Source organism: Vipera berus, assembly GCF_964194415.1.
Source record: "Vipera berus genome assembly, chromosome: Z".
Taxonomy (NCBI): Eukaryota; Metazoa; Chordata; class Lepidosauria; order Squamata; family Viperidae; genus Vipera; species Vipera berus.
The window spans coordinates 100,706,433-100,718,935 of NC_138205.1; the positions used below are offsets into that span (position 1 = coordinate 100,706,433).

Sequence of the window (12,503 nt, forward strand, 5' to 3'; positions counted from 1 at the left end):
ACATTTCTTGTGCAAGAGCTCAAGCAGCGAGATATAAGGTTCAGATGGGAGATCCCAGTGGGGTTGATGGTGACGCACGAAGGTAAAAAGTACCGTTTGGTTACTGTGATGCAAGCGCGTGATTTCTACAATAATGTTTTAAATGCAACGCCATTAACACTTTTGGAAGCTGGAAAGGGATCTGGAGAAGGAGTGCATCAAGAGGCCGAAGATGGTCAGATAGAAGACAACGGTGTTGGAGGAGATCAAGATATAACCTCGTCGGATGAATCTATAAAACAGAGGGTGACGCGTGCTGCTGCAAAACGATCTAAGAAGAGAAAGTAGCAGGAACCGCAGAAGTCTTTGGAACTTTTACGATATAGTCAAGTAGTCAAGTAGGGGAGGGGGGAAAAGATTTGGGTGTAGACGCAATATACTTTTATATTTGGTGGTTTTGTGGAAAGGGTGAGCTTTTTTGGATTAAAGTTCAAGTTTTGTTTGCAATTTTTTTTTCTTTTCTTCTTTTTTGTTGTGTTTGGAATAATTATAGATGTGGTACTGGAAGAGGAACGGTCGATTACAGAAGAGTTGACTTTAAAGTTTTTTGATTTGGGATCCTTGGTTAATTTGGAAAATTATTTGTAAGAATGTTATATCATGGAATGGATAAAATGGATGAAGTTTATTTAGGATAAGTATAGGGTTGAGAAGGGTTTTTTTCTTTTTTTTCTTTTTCCTTTTTTTTTGTCTTTAATATATGTTTAATACTATTAAGGTTTGTTCCATTCTATATAAGCTAGAGAGTGTCCTTTTCTTATTCTAGTTTTTTTTTATATATATATTTAATATTGTTAAGGTTTGTTTTATACTATATAAGCTAGAGAGTGATGGATTTTAGAACTTATAGTTGTTAGTATATGGTTGCTTAGGTTTGCTTTTTTTTATATATATATACCTTGTATTCAGCTCTGGGAAGTAGGGGGGGGAGGGGGGGAGGTAGGGGGGGGAGGAGGGAGGGGGGAGGAGGGGAGGTAGGGGGGGAGGAGGGAGGGGGAAGGGGGGTTTTTTAAAGGAAAATTGTATTTTAAAACTTTTCAATAAAAAAAAAAATTGTTTTAGAAGTCTGTGTTATTTTTAATATCTATCATTTTGTTATATTAAATAATTCCAGATTAAAAAATGGAGAAGTGTGCTTTTAACTTACACTCCTAACGGTTAGCATTTGATTTTCCTATTTAAAATGTAGAACATAAACAATTTTTATGAAAGACATACAAAAACAGATAAATAGTTCCACACTTAACCAAAAACTGTAAATATAAACTCTGTTATTGGAGTTCAGCTAGTTAAATCAGACAGGTCATCCGTGATTTGAAATCCAGTTGATTTTGCTCTAGTTATATTCTCTAAAATCACCACTTTGTGCATGTCAAATTCCCATGAAAGCACCACCATGTTGATCTGGGGGTTACATATAAATTTTAATAAGAAAATTTGCAATCTGGGAATAATGAGGATTGACTGTATTTATTTGGTTTCCAAAAAAAACCCCGAACCATAGAATGAAACAGTAAAGCATGTCAAGGATAATAAAGTAAGTATGGGTTATTTAGAGGCTGATACCACATAGATCAGGGGTGTCAAACTGCTGGCCAGTGGGCCGAATGCATCATAGCAAAATTGTGCCCTCATTGCCGGCAATGGCAAAAAAAGTCACAATACGTCACATCACACCACGCCACATGACATTGCAAGTTTAAAACCCCTGACACAGATGAACAAACTCTCAAGAAAACTGCTTTTAAAATACTAAAACCAAGACCAAAGCAAACATCTACTTGCAACACAACCATTAACATTTATGCATTTTAGAAGTCTAATACTTAGTCTATGGAAGAACTAGAATTAGAAGGTCATCTTGTCATTGGTTTACATATCAACAGATAAAGGAAAGATTTAAACTAGACAAAGAAGGCCATGGTTTTGAGTTTGCTAAAAATGAATTGGCAATCCTACTATGTGATAGTGATGATCATATAATTGCCAAGGTCTATAAAACATTATCAAAATTGAATTTAGAAAATGAACATGTAAAACACTGTATGATCCAGTAGGCAAGGAATTTTGGCTATAATGTGATGCTTGAACAATGGGAGAATATGTGGATAAAAGGCTTAAAATTCACATTAAATTATAACCTAAAAGAAAATTTTATAAAATGATGTATCGCTGGTATTTAACACCAGATAGGTTATCTAGAATGTATAAAGGTATTTCAAATGAATGTTGGAAATGTAAATGTAAAGAAGGGACTTTTTATCAGTTGTGGTGGACATGTGATAAGGCAAAGAAATATTGGAGTAGGATTCATACATTAGTGCAGAAAAATCTTAAACATAAAAATTAAACCAGAAATTTTCCTTCTGGGTCTAATGAAAAGAGAACTGGGGGAAAAATTGGAACTCTGATTTTATATATGATGACGGCAGCAAGATTGCTCTATGCACAAAAGTGAAAGGAGCCTACCATGGATGAATGGTTACAAAAGCTGATCGAATTAGTAGAGATGGCCAAATTGACTGTGCTGATAAAAGAAAAGAACATAAGTACTTTTGTTTCTTCTTAGAAACCACTTCTAGACTTTGTCCTTGAGGTGGGAAAAATGGTATTATGATTTTGTGTTTTACTGATTAGACTGATTTGCCGATACAGAAATGGCTAGTGCATACTACTATAAAAATGTAAAAAAAATGAGATTTGATTTTAATGTCTGATTTTACTGCAACAGAGAGTCAGAAATCAGTGCCTTTTATTTTATTTATTTTATTTTATTTATTATATTTGTATACCGCCCTTCTCCCGAAGGACTCAGGGTGGTGAACAGGGCACATATAAAATGCAAAATACAAAAGTTAAAAGAGAATTAAACAGAGCCCAAGCTAAAACAATAAATAATAGTATAAAAAAACCGCAATAAAAACCCCAACACATCCCCCATCAGGCCAGGCCAGCTTGTTCAAATAAATAGGTCTTCAGATCGCGTCGGAAGGAGCGAAGGTCAGGCGCCGTCCAGAGCTCAACCGGCAACTGATTCCATAAGTCCAGGGTCCCCACAGAGAAGGCCCTCCCCCTGGGGGCCACCAGCTGACATTCTCTGACCGGTGGCACCCAGAGGAGGCCCTCTCTGTGGGAACGCACAGGGCGAAGGGAAGTTGACGCTGGCAGCAGGTGATCCCCGAGGTACTCCGGACCCATGCCATGTAGGGCCTTGAAAACCATTACCAAAACCTTGAATCTCACTCGGAAGACAACTGGTAGCCAATGCAGCTCGCGGAGCAGAGGTGTAACATGGGAGTATCAGGAAACTCCCAAGACAACTCTCGCGGCTGCATTCTTATTTCTTCCCCTCCCTTTTTTTGTTTTCCCTTTCTCTACTGTTGTCCCCTACTATTTGCTTTTGTATTTTCACATTTTAATGTTATAAATTAACAAAACCTATAAACAAAAAAAGAAGTCTAATACTTACCAGATTGAGTTAACAATGAAGTAACAATGAACTAAAATGTATTTATATTGTATTAAGTTCATTGTCAAGGGATTCTGATAATTATGAGTCAATTAAGAACTAAGAAACAAAGAGACCAGGTACTTATTGCAGTTATGTCGGAAAAATGATACAGCTTTTTGTAAAATGAGAACTATATGAATTATAATTAAATCAACCCTTTAATTTCATGTTCCTTGGTACTACCCATCTCTACAAAAGTGACCACGTAGAAACAGTGACTTTTGACTTGGTTTGAATTTATTGATGGAATCCATACTGATATTTTGTCAGCACCTTTCTAAGAAATTGATATACTTATTGTGACTCTCTTGTGGATTCTAGATTGAATGAGATTTGAGAGTCAAGATTTGAGATTTGAGAGCCCCTGTATAGGTAGTTTCTTTATCTCTCCTTATAAAGGAGGTATTTAGTTTGTTGGGGAGATGTTTGGTTTGTAAGAATAAACATAGTTTCTGGGTGCTTCCGAAATTGTATTCAATTGCTATCTCAATACTATTGCTATATAATTACTATTATTATGGCAATGTTTAAACTATATTCTATACTGTACTACTACTATTCAATATACGTACTATACAGTATACTATTAACTATTACAATTATCTATATTCTACACTATACACTATTACAGAGAGCCAGTTTGGTGTAGTAATGAAGGCATCAGGCTAGAAACTGGAAGACCATAAGTTCTACCTTGGATACAAAGCCAACGTGGTGACCTTGGGCTAGTCACTGTCTCTCGGTCCCAAGGAAGGAGGCAATGGAAAGTCACTTCCAAAAAACCTTGCCAAGAAAACTGCAGGGATTGTCCAGTATCCAAGAAACAAGGTATCTCCAAGAACAGGACATGATTATACAACAAAAAATCTCTACCATACACTATTACTAATACACATCAACATTTCTTTCTTAACTGTTCTGTCTTAAGTCCCCATCCCTCTCTTCCTCTTTTTCTGTTAATGGCCAGCATGTGGAGCTGTTGCATTTTTTTAACATTATCCTTTGTCTTGCTGTGCCACTATGCTTTCTTTTCCTGCCTTTTGGACCATCTGCTACTTCTGAAGGAAAAATACCTTTTGTTCTGTTACTATACCTTGTTTGCTGGTGGCGCCTATGTCCTCTCACACCTGTTTCAAGATTGCAGCTTTATTGATCATTTTGCTGTGCTGATGGGGGGGGGGGGAGAGTGAACAGCTTAGCCTTAAATAGTAGGGAGAGAACACAGCACAGGTGCCTAGATATTTTGCTGTAAAATTTCTTCCATAGACTCACATAATTAGGTTTACTGTGTTATTCATTAAAAAAGTTCTTCATACATTATCACCAAACTGTTTTAAGCAATATATAGATTATTAATGTATATTACAGGTGGCCATAAACTTATGTTCACAATTGGGATAAAAATTTCAATTGCTAAGCAAAGTGATTAACCCAGTGGCGTAGCGTGGGTTGTCAGCACCCGGGGCAAGGCAAGTAATTTGCGCCCCCTAACCGCACCGCACACCTGGCACCCCCCCTCCACAGTGGGCGGCGACCCGGCGGCTCGGATCGGATTCGCACAGCCAGCACTGCAGTGAGAGAGAGTGAGTGAGCCAGGCAGGGGCAGAGAGCTGCGAGTGCGGGCGCGCCCCCCCAGATGTTGCACCCGGTGCAGCCGGCCCCCCCTACACCCCCCACGCTACACCACTGGATTAACCTAAGTGAATCGTGCCCACTTTTATGATTTTTTTGCCACAGTTATTAAGCAAATCATTTCAGTTGTTAAGTGAATCACACAGTTGTACAGCAAATCTGGCTTCCTGTTGACTGCTTGTCAGAAGCTGGCTGAGAAGGTCACAAATGGCAATCACATGATCCTAGCACACTACAACCATTGTAAATACATGCCAGTTGCCAAATGCCTGAATTTTGATCACAAGACCATAAGGCTAATGCAACTATATAAGTGCAAGGACTATCCTAAGACACTTTTTTCAATACCATTGTAACTTCAAATGGTCGCTAAACAAATGATTGTGAGGATTATGGTACCTGTATATATATGCATATATTACTAGATTTAGTAGGATAATTCCTAATTCTCTGTGCTTCTCATTCAATTTTCCTATTAAAACATACCAATTATTTCAAATAAAAGAGAAGAAAAGTTCAGAATAAAAAAAAATAAGTTTGAACTATATTCTTAGACATGTAAAGGCAATGGTAGTATAGTATGAATCAACTGGTTTATTTTCTGTTATGCATTAATTTACCATTGATTTCAGTGCTTCTTAACAATATGTAGTTCTATGTGTTTTATTTATTTATTTAAGAAAATTTATATAGCTATCCAACTCACTCTCAGTAACTCCAGGTGGCTTACAAAGATAAAAAAAATCTCATATAAAAACAAGCCCTGACTATAACAATCAAAGAAGCCACTTAATGGACTCCATTCTATTCTGGGGTCCCCAGGTTCATTGGCAAAATCAGGTCTTCAGGGCCTTGCAAAAAAGTGTCAAAGTGAGATCCAATTCTATTAATGTTCCACAGGGAGGGAGCAACTATAGAGAAGACCTTTCTTCTTGGTCTCACTAGATCAGGGGTCTTCAAACTTGGCCCTTTTATGACTTGTGAACTTCAACTCCCAGAATTCCTCAGCTAACATGCCTGGCTGAGGAATTCTGGGAGTTGAAGTTCACAAGGCATAAAAGGGCCAGGTTTGAAGACCCCTGCACTATCTTTTTAGGAGAGGGGACCTGTAGCATCCTTTGCCTCTCCTCTCTGGAAGGTCACTCCATTCCTTAAAGAAATGGTTGCCACAGAAATTTTCTGTTATTTTTCATTTCTATCAACACTATTTTGCATGAATAAACAAATGCATTTATTTTATAATAATAAAACTTGTCCATATCTGGATTGTTGTATGAAAAAGTAGTCATATTAACCTCTGAACCATTAAAAAAAGCAAGTTTGATAATGATCTATGTGGAAAACTAAGGAACTCTTTTAGAATAAGAGTCAAATAAATTGCACCTTTTCCTTGGAGTTAGCACTATTGAATACTCTGGGATTATGGCCTTGGTAAGACCACACTTGGAATACTGCATCCAGTTTTGGTCACCGTAATATAAAAAAGATGTGCAGAGAAGAGCAACAAAGATGATTAGGAGGCTGGAGGCTAAAAGTTGTAGGAATTGGGTGTCTGGTCCAATGAAAAGAAGGACTAGGGAAGACATGATAGCAGTGTTCCAATATTTGAAGGGCTGGCATAAAGAAGAGGAGGTCAACCTATTTTCCAAAGCACCATAAGGCAAGACAAGAAGCAATGGTTGCAAAGTAAACAAGGAGAAAAGCAATCCAGGACTAAGGAGAAATTTCCTGATAGTTTAGGGTGTTCCATCACTGGACGCTTTCAAGAAGAGACTGGACAGCATTTGTCTAAAACTGTATAGTGTCTCTTGCTTGAGCAAGGGGTTGGATTAAAAGACCTCCAAGCTCCTTCCAACAGTTATTCTATTATTCTGTATTTGAACAAATACACATAGAATTGTACTACACTTACAGAGATCAGTCAGCCTAAGCATTGCTCAGTTTTTTGTTGTTTCCAAACTTACGTTAATCTAGTTTTTATATTTGTTTAAAAGATGTTTGTACAAAAACTGAATACTGTTATCTAATATATGCAAGCTGTGTGTATTTTTTTCCTAATAAGTACTTTATTAGGAATTTAATTTCAGGAATGTCTGTATTTTTGTGTAAAATGTTCCCCTAATAACAAGCAAAGTGCACTGAATATTTGAAAAAGCTGAAATCATGAATTTTACACTGTTGGAATAAGTTTATATCAAAAAAATGAATTCATTACTCACTAATCTTTAACTATAAGCAATATAATATTATCTTCTGTTGTTGTTGTTAGCTGCGAAGTCGTGTCCGACCCATCGCGACCCTATGGACAACATTCCTCCAGGCCTTCCTGTCCTCTACCATCTTCTGGAGTCCATTTAAGCTCGCGCCTACTGCTTCAGTGACTCCATCCAGCCACCTCATTCTCTGTCGTCCCCTTCTTCTATTGCCCTCGATCTTTCCCAGCATTAGGCTCTTCTCCAGTGAGTCCTTCCATCTCATTAGGTGGCCAAAGTACTTGAGTTTTAGCTTCAGAATCTGGCCTTCTAAAGAGCAGTCAGGATTGATCTCCTCTAGGACTGACCGGTTTGATCGCCTTGCAGTCCAAGGGACTCGCAGGAGTCTTCTCCAGCACCACAGTTCAAAGGCCTCAATTCTTTGGCGCTCAGCCTTTCTTATGGTCCAACTTTCACTGCCATACATTGCAACTGGGAAGACCATAGCCTTGACTATACGCACTTTTGTTGACAGGGTGATGTCTCTGCTTTTTAGTGTGCTGTCTAGATTTGCCATGGCTTTCCTCCCCAGGAGCAAGCGTCTTTTAATTTCTTGGCTACAGTCCCCGTCTGCAGTGATCTTGGAGCCCAGGAAAATAAAATCTGTCACTACCTCCATTTCTTCCCCATCTATTTGCCAGGAATTGAGAGGGCCAGATGCCATGATCTTGGTTTTCTTAATGTTAAGTTTCAACCCAAGTTTTGCACTCTCCTTCTTCACCTGCAACAAGAGGCTCTTTAGGTCTTCTTCACTTTCTGCCATTAGAGTGGTATCATCTGCGTATCTTAGGTTGTTGATATTTCTTCCGGCAATCTTAATTCCAACTTTTGATTCATCTAGCCCTGCCTTTCTCATGATGTGCTCTGCATATAAGTTAAATAGGCAGGGCGACAGTATACAGCCTTGCCGGACTCCTTTCCCAATTTTGAACCAATCAGTGGTTCCGTGTCCAGTTCTCACTGTTGCTTCTTGACCCGCATATAGGTTTCTCAAGAGACAAATAAGATGGTCTGGTACTCCCATCTCTTTAAGAACTTGCCACAGTTTGTTGTGATCCCCACAATCAAAGGCTTTAGCATAGTCAATGAAGCAGAAGTAGATGTTTTTCTGGAACTCCCTAGCTTTCTCCATGATCCAGCGTATATTGGCAATTTGATCTCTAGTTCCTCTGCCTCTTCGAAATCCTGCCTGTACTTCTGGTAGTTCTCGATCCACATACTGCTGAAGTCTAGCTTGTAGGATTTTAAGCATGACTTTACTAGCATGAGAAATGAGTGCAATGGTGCGATAGTTTGAACATTCTTTGGCACTGCCTTTCTTTGGAATTGGAATGTAAACTGATCTTTTCCAATCCTGTGGCCACTGTTGAGTTTTCCAAATTTGCTGGCAAATTGAGTGTAGCACTTTTACTGCATTGTCTTTTAAGATTTTGAATAGCTCAGCTGGAATACTGTCACTTCCACTAGCTTTGTTGTTGCTCAGTTTTTCTAAGGCCCACTTCACTTCACATTCTAGGATGTCTGGCTCGAGGTCAGTGACCACCTCATTGTGATTATCAGGGACGTTAAGCTCATTCTTGTATAGTTCTTCTGTGTAATTTTGCCACCTCTTCTTAATCTCTTCTGCCTCTGTTAGGTCCCTGCCATTTTGGTCCTTTATCATTCCCATTTTTGCATTAAACGTGCCCTTCATTTCTCCAATTTTCTTGAAAAGATCTCTGGTCCTCCCTATTCTATTGTTTTCTTCTATTTCTTTGCACTGTTCATTTAAGAAGGCATTCTTATCTCTTCTAGCTATTCTCTGGAATTCTGCATTCAATTGGGCGTATCTTTCTTTTTCTCCCTTGCCTTTCGCTTCCCTCCTTTCTTCAGCTATTTGCAAAGCTTCCTCAGACAGCCATTTTGCTTTCTTGCATTTCTTTTTCTTTGGGACGGTTTTGGTTGCTACCTCTTGTACAATGTCGTGAACCTCTGTCCATAGTTCTTCAGGCACTCTGTCTATCAGATCTAATTCCTTAAATCTATTTGTCACCTCTACTGTATATTCAACAGGGATATGATTTAATTCATACCTGAGTGGCCTAGTGCTTTTCCCTACTTTCTTCAGTTTAAGCCTAAACTTTGCAAGGAGAAGCTCATGGTCTGAGCCACAGTCAGCTCCTGGTCTTGTTTTTACTGACTGTATAGAGCTTCTCCATCTTTGGCTGCAGAGCATATAGTCAATCTGATTTCTGTGTTGACCATCTGGTGATGTCCATGTGTAGAGCCGTCTCTTGGGTTGTTGGAAAAGAGTGTTTGCTATGACCATCGTATTCTCTTGACAGAATTCTATCAGCCTGTGCCCTGCTTCATTTTGCACTCCAAGGCCAAACTTGCCTGTTATTCCAGTTATCTTTTGGCTTCCTACTTTAGCATTCCAATCCCCCATGATGATAAGAACATCATTTTTTGGTGTTAGTTCTATAAGGTGCTGTAGTGCTTCATAGAACTGGTCAATTTCATCCTCTTCAGCACTGGTGGTTGGGGCATAGACTTGGACTACTGTGATATTGAATGGTTTGCCTTGGATTCGAACTGAGATCATTCTGTCATTTTGAGGATTGTATCCCAGTATTGCTTTTCCTACTCTTTTATTGACTATGAAGGCTACTCCATTTCTTCTGAAGGATTCTTGCCCACAGTAGTATACCTGATGGTCATCTGAATTAAATTCACCCATTCCTGTCCATTTTAGTTCGCTGATACCTAAGATGTCAATGTTCAGTCTTGTCATCTCTTGTTTGACCACGTCCAGCTTTCCTTGATTCATGGATCTTACATTCCAGGTTCCTATGGAGAAAAAAATCTTTACAGCATTGGACTTTCCTTTCACCACCAGACACATCCACAGCTGAGCGTCCTTTCGGCTTTGGCCCAGTCGCTTCATTCTTTCTGGCGCTACTAGTACTAGCCCTCTGCTCTTCCCCAGTAGCATATTGGACGCCTTCCGACCTGAGGGGCTCATCTTCCAGCGTCATATCGTTTTGCCTTTTGGTACTGTCCATAGGGTTTTCATGGCAAAGATACTGGAGTGGGTTGCCATTTCCTTCTCCAGTGGATCACGTTTTGTCAGAACTCTCTGCTATGACCTGTCCATCTTGGGTGGCCCTGCACGGCATAGCTCATAGCTTCATTGAATTACGCAAGCCCCTTCGCCACGACAAGGCAGTAATCCATGAAGGGGAATATTATCTTCTACTATACATTATACACTTCATTATACATTATACACCACTCAAAAAAATTATCTAATCAAGAGCAAATTTTCAAACAGATGAAATTTGCTGCAAAAGAAAGAGGAAGATGGAAATCAACATTCTAGGAAGATAAAATGTGTACTTCACAAAGATATTTAAAATATTAGCCATAGAGCTAGATTTGGTTGTATTTAGAAAGGACCCGACTGAAATTCAGGAAGGTTCAGCGGCCACTGTCTCAGATTTTACATGTGTCTATAGAGAAATGGAGGCTATATAAAATTTTGGCTATAGCCTAGGCCACGTTTGCTTTTCTTTTTTAAAATTGTAATTGTAGCCTCATCTGTCATTTCTTAAACTATCTTCTATAGCTGCTTTGAAGAGTTAAAAAAAGCAAAAATACTCCATTGGTGCTAATATCATTTTGCTTTTTGTTTCCTTTAAATCTCATACAACTATAAGGATAAATAGGGACCTGGGAGAGAAATTATTCTTACAATAAATCAAGCAGGGAGCGTTTCCTTAGGGTCCTGCAACTATAAGAAGCAAAAGTGCATAGGGCGAAAATCAACCTTTCTTCAAAATTGCCCCTTTCCTTTGGAATACTTTATCAGTGAAGTTCCTTATTTTTTTGCAAAGCTCTTAAAAGGTTTCAGTGGGCACTTAGCATCCAATTATTGGATGCCTAGTTAATTGTTTGACATTGCTGGCATCTATTTATTCTATTTATAGAGTTATACAACTTTTATTTTGAACTTGTAAACCTCTGTTTTGGGATCTGGGAGGCACATAAATTCTTGTAATTAAATGGATAAATACATATGGGGCAGCATGACATATATAAATGTTTGCTAAAATAGGTCAAGGAGGGAGATTTAGTGCATTGTGTGAACAGCTGTATCCATTCAGTGATGAGCAGAGCAAAATTAACTTTCCAAAAGTATGTCAGCCAAAAGATGATTAATATGTTCTTGTTTTTTTATTGCTACTAGACAGATGAAATCTAAGATTGATGTACTTTTTGACAATTGCCACTCCCTAGTAAGGCGTCTAGTCATGCCGGCCACATGACCACGGAGACGTCCTCGGACAAGCGCTGGCTCTTCGGCTTTGAAACGGAGATGAGCACCGGCCCCTAGAGTCGGAAACGACTAGCACGCATGTGCGGGGGAACCTTTACCTTTACCTTTAGTACATAAAAGGTATGATACATGAGAAAGAGAAACCCCACAATTCCGCCCACTATGGGGCTAACACCAATTTTAGCCATTGCATTGCTAGTTATGTTTTATTGTAATACTTAAGTTGGTGCATGAAGAGAAACCTAAAGGGGCTATCTTGCTTGACTAGAGCATTTCAAAGGATACACTGTCAGAACATAATATTATAGCTTATGCTACAGCAGTATTTGATAGCTTCGAATAATACATGACATACCAGACACTTAACAGTTTTATTTAGAAATGTTATTTTACTAAAATTTACAAAAAAACCCACCTATTTTCCACTTTTAATCCAAGTAAAACTCTTTCATTACCCAGATATTATTCTTAAAATGTTTATTTCAGAACTTGCCTCAGAACTAGGTCAAACTAGTTTGATTGCAGGCAGCTGTATGTAAATATACAGACACACACACACACACACACACACACACTCACACACACAGAGAGAGAGAGAGGGGGGGGGAGAGAGAAGGTCCACTTACATTTTCAATGACATGTCCTGATCCAGACTCCCCTCTCCCTCCCAAAAGGCTTTGTCTAGGAAAAAGTAGGTGACTGTAAACACTAAAGTTAAATTTTATTATTTTTAAATGAGTTTTTTAAATTA

The 12,503-nt window shown here is 38.7% G+C and overlaps 1 long non-coding RNA gene across 1 annotated transcript in view; it reads right to left on the reverse strand.

Moving 5' to 3' along the window:
• LOC308677371 overlaps nt 1-12,503 on the reverse strand; it is a 40,410-nt gene that overhangs the window by 25,614 nt on the left and 2,293 nt on the right. Inside the window, exon 2 of the long non-coding RNA XR_014028465.1 lies at nt 12,379-12,433. This is a non-coding gene — a long non-coding RNA (uncharacterized lncRNA). The remainder of the gene's footprint in view (nt 1-12,378; nt 12,434-12,503) is intronic.